General features: G+C 42.1%; 1 protein-coding gene across 1 annotated transcript in view; it reads left to right on the top strand.

Moving 5' to 3' along the window:
• Positions 1 to 10,842, top strand: part of GALNT10 (polypeptide N-acetylgalactosaminyltransferase 10) — a 123,711-nt gene that overhangs the window by 300 nt on the left and 112,569 nt on the right. The gene's annotated exons all lie outside the window — the stretch shown is intronic.

Genomic DNA, 10,842 nt, shown 5'->3' on the forward strand with positions numbered 1-10,842 from the left:
GGGGGGGGTCTTTGAGGGAGGGGAATGGCTGCAGAAGGGAGCAGCTTGTTCCTATCCGGAGCAGAAGGGAGCAGCTGGCCTCCTATGGGTTGGGGAAGCTGCTGCCCCTATAGGGGCAGGTTCCTGTATACGATGTATGGATGGAGGAGGTGGCTGTCCCTGGGCTGAGTCTGGGAAGGGGGCAGAAGAGGGACGCTCCTCTTCCCTGATTCTCCCTATGGGTGGTGGGGATGATGAGGCTGCCCCATCCTTCCCTACTCCCTGCCCCTCATTTCTCCCTCCCTTATGGGGTGAGGGTAATGTTGGGTCTCGTGCTCCACCTTCCCTCTCTCTAGCTCTCCTAGATAGGTGGGGATCAGTGGGGGGAATAAATATTACCTGCTTTCCCTACGTCCCCTATGGGGGGGAGGATGAAGGAGGCTAGCAGTGGCCGCCTGATGCCCCCATCCCCATATCTCTGGAAGGGTTAGAGATGGGGGAGGCCCATCTGAATGTTCTCCTTGTCCTTTGGGAAGGAGGGGGAGATAGGGGCCACATTCACCTTTCCAAGGAGGTGGCAGTGATGGGGGGCAGGTACTCCTTTGTGCCGTTTTGTTTAATGGGGGTGTCTTGGGTACCTGACCCTTCAGTGTCAAAGTAGCTTTATCTGGCTTGAGTGAAGCTCCCTCACTTCTTGATTGTCATAGTCTGGAGTTCCCTTCTTTGTCCCATTCTTGGTTTGTTTTTGTGTCATTAAGAGGGACTGGGGCTTAAGGAGCATGAAATATCAAATCAGTTGAGCTTCTCCATTGCAAGGCTGCCTTTGTTCAGAATCACTTATGCTCTTAGTTGTCTAAAGCTTTACCTCCTTGGAGACTTGCCATTGCAACTGTGCCATGAAGGTGTAGAAACTTGGAATCCTAGCTGCTCCTTAGTGAGGAAGAGAGAGCTCTCTGAGGAGGACTCAAACTGGAGATTTGCTGTTCCCTCCCAAAAAGAAATAATTTTTCAGATTCAAGTACTCGGTAGACGCCTTTACCATACAATATATCGATACAGGCATGGTTATAGTCCTGTCCTTGTGGTATTCTTAGCTGATAATGAAGGGGACCTCTCCATGTCAGCTTATATAAAACATACCATGATGCATGTATGTGCTGTGACTTCTGAAATCTGCAGAGTTTTTTATGAAATTTGCATAGTGAATATTAAATGGTTGGAGTTCCTACTGCTGCTGCTGCCTTATACCTGCACTTCAGTTGCATGCAGTGACTCTTTTTGTAGAGCTCTTTGATGATAAAAATCAGGTCAAACTGGTCATTGGTCTATGACTTCACGTAATTTGCTATTCTGTCAAGAGGGGAGAGATGTAAAATCATGTGGCTTGTTGGAGAATGTGTGGGAGGAAAAGGAAGCTGGCTTTTATCCAAAAGAAAGTATATAATTTCTGATTGGGACGTAAGATAATTTTCTAGCTAAGTTTTTAAAGGCTGAAAATATGGTGAGAATTATCCTAAGTTCCTTTTTTATTTTGATCTTTCAGAATCATCATTGTAGAATTGCCTTAATCTTGGATTAGCAGTGAGCCTGTGAAGCTCCTTTGAGGTGGTCTGCCACTACTCCCCTCCCACTCCCCCCCCCCCCCCCCCCCGATATCTTTGAGTTTTCCATATGTAAGAATCTCGTGTTATCCTTATTGAACAGTGGAGTTCATATTCCTTATCTTATTAATGTTAATATTTTAACACCTATTTGATGCATAGCAAAAATGTCACCAAATTTTGACCTGTCTTTAGTTTTGACTCTAAGCTATACAGGGCAGAAACTATATCCTACTGTGTGTGGGGGGGGGAAGTCCCTAGGATATCTTGGTTGCTATTGAAATATTACTACTGATTCACTTCCAGAAGCACCCACAATGTGCTTGTTGCTTTAATAAAAAAAAAAAAGGTATTATCCCTGTCTTAAGGAGCTCACAATCTTAATAATTCATACTGGGTTTGTTCCAGACACTAAAAATATAACTAATCTAAAATCCTATTTTTAATATAGGAAAATAAAAGGAAAGATACTAAACATATTGAGTAAAAGGCTGCTTAATCGCCTTACAGTGCAAAATAACCTTTTACATAAATAATCTCTGCAGTTGTTTAAATCAAATCACAGAATTATAGGGTTTTTTACAGCAAGAATGAGTAAAATTATGTGCATGTGTAAACTTTGCAGGATCAGGCTATAAGATAATAGCTCCTGTTATCACTGAAATAAATTATCCTGGAGGAGAAAATTGGTTATGTTGGCACAAATAACTTCAGCCGCAATGAAATGAAGGCAAAACCAATGTTTTGTTGTTGTCATAGATTTAGCCTCTAACTAATTAAGAAGTTTTATTGGACACAAGGGTGCCTCGTCACATTTCTCTTTTGGCCTCTCCTTCTCAGTGCTGATAAGTATTAATGGTTTTCTCTTCTTTATTTATCAGCTTCCAGTTTGTAAATCAGATAATCTATATGGCATTCTCCAATACTGTTGTCTGTGATGGAGCCAGATCAGAGAACTGATGTGTTAAAAGCAAAAGTTGTAACTTTGTAGAAGACTGTGCTCTTCAAAAAGCTGTAGGCAGAACAGGGAAAAATATTTGCCTGTTTTTATCTTTAATTTTGGCTTTTCATATAGTCCCATCTTATAAAAAGACTTAGTGGAATATGAAATGCCTTTAATGTTACATTAAATTGAGCTGTTCAATAAAACCCGCCTGTCTTATTCCCTTTTAGGTAGGATATAATGTTTACTGCTGTCACTTGATTTTTTTTCTTTTTCTTCAGAATAACTGCACCGAACAAACATTCAAAGTAACAGTTGGATTAAAATATAAAAAGCAGTTCCGGGAACACAAAGATGCAGTATCAGTGACTTAAATTCTAGACTGTAGTAGGGAATCTGTCTGATTGTCTTCCTTGTGTTGCCTGTTACCTTTAGCATGGCAACAAATCAATACAAGGGATTTTACCCTGTTTAATTTTTGTAGTGGCTGATAAATGTATCAGAAAATTAAGTATTTTGGAACCATGTAAATATATTCTAGGAAAGATTATGCTAAATTGTTTCCACATAAATGAGTAGACAGCTAATCACTTACATATTTGCATGTTCAGGTGAAACATGATGCTGGCTGAAAAGAATATTGATGTAATAAAACAGATTAGTTCTGCTGGCATTCGTTATTTTTTCCATTGGATTTGTTTTGGAGCTCTTAATGTAAGTTTTTATTCTGGTGTAAGAGGACAGGGCCACAAGAAGTCACTGGCTTTGCAGATGTTGGAGATACTAATGTAATGAGTTATACTTTACAACTAACTACCTGTTCAGAAGCATCTTTATACCATATTATATTGGTATAACTGCTAATCAGAAACTATAAACTAAGAAGTCTATTGCTTCTCTATTCCTCGTTATATGTAACTGTGCTAATGGGGGGCTTTTAACATAGGTTATATAGTCCCCACTAGATGTTCCTACAGGTGTGCTATCCCTTCTGTTGACAACCAACAAGGCTACTAGTTCAGTAGGTTTTACATTCTAACCTCAAATTTTATAACTGAACTGGTATGCAAATCTCAGGATGCTCAGGTAATAGTTTGTAAATCTTACCATGTATTCATCTTTTTTTCTCGCATAAGCAAATGTATGGTAGGTCAAACAGCGTGTGCTGCAAACGAAAAGATTTCCCAGCCATGAGCTCTGTCATAACGATCGCTTAGATTAGAAAAATAGGGATGCAAATCGGAAAATAAGGCAACCTACACCTGCTAAAAACAAAGTATAGCTGAACCCCACAAATCCACATTTAAAATGGTCTCTTGGATTTAGTTTTTATTCTAGCACAGAGAAATGAGATTTCACTGCTGTGCTGGGTACAGGGCGAGTGTGAGTTTCTTGATGTACCAGCTTCCTATCTTCTCAATAATGCCTTGAAGTCTTTCCCCATCACTTTCTAGTTTGCAGACATTACCACTCCCATTGGTGGTCCTCCTGCTAGTGCAGGTTATTGAGGTCCTTCTGTATATTTGTTAGATGTTGTCTCGTTGCCTCTAAAAAACTTGACATACTTGCCAAAACTTAAAATCTGGCAGTCTACAATGGGTGTCTACTTCACTGTTGTGGAATGAAGATTCTGCTGGTGGTGGTTGAAGAATGTTAGGATAGCTGAAATACTTCTGTTGCATGCAACACCAGTGTACTGTGAGTGCTGACTATTATCCACATGGATTTGTGGGCTGCTGATTCATGTTAGGTAAATACTTGCATAGAACCAGTCTTCTAATGGTTTAAATTGTAGTTCATTATTATACCTCTTTGGTAACAGTCACCAGATCTCTCCTGTCTGCAGAGTGTATCATAGGGGAGTATAGGGTTTTTTTAAAACGCCGTCTCTTTTCCCCTGTAATTTCTATAGAGTGTAAGTAATCTTCGGGGGAAATTTTCCGGGGACAAAAACTTGCTTTTTATGTATTACTCAGAATTTGCCAAACAATAACATTATTATTATGAAGTAGCTACTATGATGTCTGTGCAGCTTTTGTTATCAAATAGTGTGGGTGCTTTACAGAGCAACCCTTTAGCTGGTTGTAGCAATAATATTTACTCTCTACATTCACTTGTATATGTGATGGAACTATATAAATCACATTGATTATTCAGTTTGTTGCCCTCCACTGTTAGTACAAAAGAGTAAAGCAAAGCCCATCCACCTTCTGATAGTTTGACTATTTTCATAAATAAGTTTATTGAAAACGTATTTATAATTGAAAAATCGAGTTATGTAAAAAGCTTTACCTGGTGAGTTTGGGGGACTAAACTATACATTTTAGCAAAATGTAAGGTTTGACTTTAAAAGGTTTCCTATGGTTGCAAAGATGACCTTCCCATTCTGAACTGAAAATGAAGTGATGTGCTGTCTTCCTGTGTCTGTAGCCAAACTATGGTGCTACTGTTGTTGCTGATGTCTCTGTCAAGAAACCACAAAGTAAAATTAGTGACCCTACTATTCCAAATCCTGAGCAGCTGTGAAACTGTCAAGAATTGTCAATTTCATACTGCTGCTGCTGGGGAAGGCTATGAGCAGTAGCAGTGGAGTGATTCACAGGGGAGGAGGACCTAAGCAACAGTAGCTGGGTGATGGGAGGGAATAGCTGACATCCTGCTCCATAACAACAGCCAGGGGGGACTAGAGGAGAGAAGATAACTTTCTCATTGCTGGCAGCTGATGGGAAATGGAACTTCAAATTGATCAGATATCTACTAACCAAAGCCTGATATGAAAGACCTTTTGAGCAGGGTCTGGAGCAGTGCCTTGACAGAATCCAGCACCCATCCCAACTACTGGGAGGTGTCCTAAACCTTGTTGAGATTCCATCACTGTCTGCTGTACCTTTGGTTAGCCCAGTACCTGATAAAGCAGGATCTGAAAAGTTTCACTTTTGTAGCCAAGTATTTTTACATCATGCTCATGGGGACTGAAGTCCAAGTGCTACAACTAAGCAAACCTGTTCTGAGAATGACTCTTATTTTCAGTTTGGTAATCAGCAAAGCTCCCTTATTTCAGTGTGATTGTGCAACAGGGAGATTGTTCTGGGACTGGACTTTTTAAGCAGCACAGATGCCTTATGACGCTTAATAAAATGAGCTTTAGGTTGTAGCTAAAGGTTAACTTTCCATAGTTGTTGCTACTGATGAAGCTACAGGGGGGTTTGGAACATCCAACGGAGCTAAAGCATAGAACCAAAATAGAATTTTTGACTGAGACAAGGGAGTGGAAAATTGCACTTTCTGGGATTTCTTCTTTCTAGTTTTGACGTGCCAGATGACTCCTCTTAGCTGAGACAGCCATGTAGAGATAAGAGAACAGGTGGGTTGTATTCCAGGCACCTTATGTTGCGTGAGCTTAAAATGATTACTCTTCCTTCTGTTTGCTCTTTGAGGTCCCTTCCCTTTTAGAGATTCTGGCTCAGTCGTTAGTCGCTTTAAATTGACTCAGCGTGCCGCTTAAAAAAAGCAACTGCAAGGGCTTCCTCTCTTCACTGATGGAAGACTTTTTTTATTATTATGAAGACAGTTTGTAAAAATGTTCTGGCTTGAAACATCTGCTTTTTACATCACGTCACTGAACACCGTATCATGTAGTTGTCTGTTTTTCTGTTTCGCTATGAATATGGATCATATGTTGACTGTCAAGATTTATGTACAACCAAACTTAGTTACAAATTTACTTCCTAGATAGTTTATCAACACTTTTGGGTGAATGAGCAATTGGCGGCAGCTTACCATCAATGGCAATTCTTAAATGTTGTATCTACTGAATCTGCATAGAATATAATGAAGTTGACCCCAAATGTTTCCTTCGAGACTTGTAACTACAAATTCTTTATTATCTTCCCCTTCCCTGACAGTTAAATATGATTATGTCACAATGAAAGTATAACCAGCAGCAGTGGATGTTATCAGGACACTTGTACAAATGTCATGACTCAACCTTTACAAGCAAAAGAAACTTTAGACATTTCATGTATGAGCAGATCCTGTTTGAATGGCTAAGCACAAGTGTTCTCTATTCCTGTCTTGTTTGTGTATAATCTTCCTGTACAAGAGTTTGCCGGGGCTCGACCCTCTCCGGGGCGGCGGGGAGCCACACCGGCTCACTACACACCGGTGAGCTTGGGAAATTCGTCCGGCCGTGGGGTCTCCCTCGGCAGCTCTTGCTGAAACCGGAAGAACACGGTAAGCCCGGCCCGCTCAGGGTGGGCAATAATGCTACGTCAAGAGCTCAGGCCCTCAGTCAGGGCTGAGCAACAATAGTACAAGGCCCAAAGCCTCAAAAGGCCTGGGAGAGGGGGAGACTGCCACCCGGGGGACACAGGCCCTCCCACTCCACTGCGTCCCAGCCCGGGGCCCTAGCAGCGCCAGAAGACCCGCTGCTGTCAGTGGGGATCCTGGCCGCAACACACTGACATAGGCTCTGGCAATGCTGCACCCGGACTGGGTTCGGCTGCCCCCCGTCTACTTCCACACTCCCCCTCGGGGCCTACCTGGGTCCTGGTGTTGGCCTCCGGGGGATCCAGGACCATGGGTTCATCAGGGCAGGGATTGATCGACAGGCCCGGTGGCTCCTCCGGATAGCGTTCGCAGGGCAGGCCCGGCGGCTCCTCCGGATAGCGGGCACAGGGCAGGCCCGGCCAGTCCTGGTGGCCGCCTTGGGCCGCGGGGTCTTCCCAGTCATGAACTAGGCTGGAGACGTCTGGTCTCTCCAGCGGCTGGGGCCTGACTGAGCTGTGAGGGCGAGCTTTAATACTTCCGGGTCACCGCCTGACCCTCTGAGGGGCGGGCTCAGAGCTCCCTAGCTCCGACCACTCCGGCCTCCGGATAGGCTCTTTCCCCTCCGTGGCGGCGGGGAGCCACACCACCTCACTACATTCCTCTATAACTTTTAGAGGTGGAGTAGATGGGTAGCCTTCAAGTCCTTTCTGAAAAGTCCGATCTTAGCCAGAGATGTTGCCCAATAACACTGTGCCTGACATGTCACTAGAAGTTGAATTATGTGCTGCATAGGGTTCTGTCTGATTCAATACATTTCTTAAATTAAAGCAAAGATAGTAAAAACAATTTGGCTATATACCAACATCTCTATGAAAAACAGCCGTGGAGCTAATTTGGTACTTTCCCATCACCCCTTTCCTTAATGCAGAGCTCCCACTTGTAGGCGTGCATCTACACCAGACATATGTTGTACTTGTTTTTCAGTAACAGGGCAGCTGCACCAAGGTGGCATAGATGCTAATGTAGACAGGACTCAAATATTCTTTAACAACATGTGAAACAGCTAGGCCCTCTCTATACTTGTATTTAAGCTACTGCTCCCTTTGATGTAGCTGCATCATTGGTGGAAAACTTGTAGACAAGGCCTAGGAGAAGTTGGAAATTATCCCTACTGGTTCTTACTTTGACTCTTCCAAATGAATTGCTAATGCTCTCCTAAAAAACTTGTTTTTATTACAGCACCATGGTTGAATAGAAGTGGCTCCGCATGTGGGCTGCATTGCTTCATGCGGTCCTTAAGCACTCCAAGTCATTCCCAGCTATTGCTCCTCTTTATTTGACACTGTGAGTATTAAAACTCAGCTGTAGGGTTTTACCCCTACAAATCCTTTGAAACTGGCAGCGTGCATGTGGAGTAATGGAAAAGCAGCTCGAAGCTCTATGTAGTGCATTCTGATGGTCTTAAATCACATAACTGTTACTGGAAGTTAACATCATTAGAATACAATATTATGTGCAAGGGTAGCAGAGTTGGTGGTTTCCATAACATCTGTGCATGTAAAATCTCTTAATAGTACATATTTATTTGGGTGTTATCTAATTTGATTGTGAAATTTCTTCTGGATCGTTTTTCTCAAAAAATGGATGGAATTCTTCCATAGCAAACCAGTTGATAAACTTTACTTGGTGTAACTTTCTAGGTTCAGAACTTTCTCTGGAATGAGAAGCAGACACCTCATCCACTAGCTTCTGTGGTATTTAATTACCACCCAGCAGAATCTGCAGGTATTCAATTAGCTACTGTCGCCTTTGATGAAAGTGGTAGGAACTTAATGAGAATGACATGTGAAAGTAGAAATCAAATAGAACTACAGAGTTCAAAGTGTCTCCCCTAGTTTATAACGAAGAGGATGCAAAAGAAATTGTATTGCAAATCAACCTTAACCTACCAGTTTTCATACATCTTAGCAATTAATTTCTTCATAGAGTAATAAACATTTTTGTGATGGTGTAATAAGGTCTCTGTGGATGTGTGTGAGAGAACTACTCAGGTGTCAGACTTAGATTTCTTCTAAATAATATGTCTTTTGTAAACTGACAAAATTTTGATGTGCTTATGTGAGGCATTTCTGCAACATTTTTTTTAAAAATCTCTTGTTCTCCTAATCATTAATTTTTTTTATTTTTATTTTTTTTTTTTGCTCCTCCACCTAATCACCTCTTGTAATGTTTCATGAGAAATGAAGGCAATGACCTTATTTACACAGAGTAAATAACAATAACATAATTGGGCATAGTAAAGGCACTTAAATTGATACTTTCCTCTGAATGGATTGGAACTGTCCATCTCAAAAGATGATTGTGTAAGCACCAAGGCAGTTCATGTTGCAGAGTCGTGAGTGGCTAAAAAGTCCAATTCTTGAGTAGCAGTCTTGCCACACCTGGTGCAGACATAAGGCCCAGAGCCACACCTCTTTTCAACTTCTGTGACTTCCTGGTGCAGCACAGCCCTCCAGTGTGTAGCCTGTTGCTAGATGCCTCTTCTTAACTTGCAGTGTCAGCGTTGAAAGTTTTCAAAGCCTTCTTGCAAACGTCCTTGAACCTGAGCCTACGTCGGTCCAACATCCACAAGTTCAGCATACAGGAGGGACTTTGGAATGCATCTATCCAGTACATCTGACAGCCAACAAAAATGTCTGTGTTTAAGAATAGTGATTTAGGTTTGGCAATTTTGCTTTCTCAAATACTTCGGTGTCAGGAAGTTTGGTTTCCCACTCGATATTTAAAAGACAACGCAGACAGCGAGTGTGGAAGCTGTTTAGCGTTCTCTCATGCCTGCTGTAGGGGGGCCAGGTCTCGCCACCCTGCACAATGTGCTCAGGGTGCATGTCTGCTAAACTCCTTATTTTGGTGTTCAGTGTCCGTTTGCTGTTATCCCATGTATGCTTGATCAGTCGATCAAATGTGGTGGCTGCCTTTCCAGTGCAAGAATTCACCTATCTCTAGATGACGAGCTCATCTGATGAAGTTGATGCTAAATAGCAGAACTTGTGCACAACTTCTAGCGTTGTGCTGGCTATTAAAACTTCTGGTGCAGTAAACACAACCTGTATCAGAATCCATGTTGTCTTTAGATTGATGGCTAGTCCAAATTCATCACAAGCTAATGCAGACCTGTTGAAAAGTTTCTGGAGTGCCTCCTCACTATGTGTGAAGAGCACTGTTGGTGAAAAGAAGCTCTTCTATCAACAGGTGTTTAACCTTGCTTTTTTCTCTTAGATCTGCATAGTTGAAGAATTTTCCACCTGCTCTTGTATGGAGATGTATACCTGGGGTGCTAGATGAGAGAGCATGACAAATCAGCAAAGAGAAACATATACTGAAGAGTGTTGGTGCTAAAACACATTGCTGTTTGAAGCCTTTTGGATTTCAGAGCTATCATATTAATCATCATACTGAGCTGTAGCCTTCATGCCATTATGAAATGGTCAAATCAAATAGAGGAGAAGTGAGGGGCAGCAAATTCTCTGTAGCAATTGAACAAGGCCCTTTCTACTTACTAGGTCCAAAGCCTTTGTAAGATCTATGAAGATCATACAGGGGACTCAACGCATAGCAGGTTGTATTGAGTTACTTGTGCCAGTCATGGGTCTTACTCTGAATAATAACTCTGTAAAAATGGTACCTAATGTATTTACTCAGCATAGCTAATTTTGAACACACTAACTGGGAGCAGATCTGATGCCTTGAGTGACAGAAATCACCTTTCCATTGCTTTTTGTTCCTGTTATGACAGATATGTTGCAGCAAAGAGGGAGCTGGGAACAGTCATTGTGCTCACTGTTTGGGCATGCTTTTCTGCAGAACTGCCACTTAGCCAGTTGGTCCCCAACCTGTAGCGGTGTATGGGATTCTTCCGTCCTAGGTGCAGGACTCTGCACTTGTCCTTGTTGAACCTCATCAGATTTCTTTTGGCCCAATTCTCCAATTTGTCTAGGTCACTCTGGACCCTATCCCTACCTTTCAGCATATCTACCTCTTTTCCTCCCA

The sequence above is a fragment of the Terrapene carolina genome, unplaced genomic scaffold (assembly GCF_002925995.2).
Source record: "Terrapene carolina triunguis isolate 2854851 unplaced genomic scaffold, T_m_triunguis-2.0 Scaffold629, whole genome shotgun sequence".
Taxonomy (NCBI): Eukaryota; Metazoa; Chordata; order Testudines; family Emydidae; genus Terrapene; species Terrapene triunguis.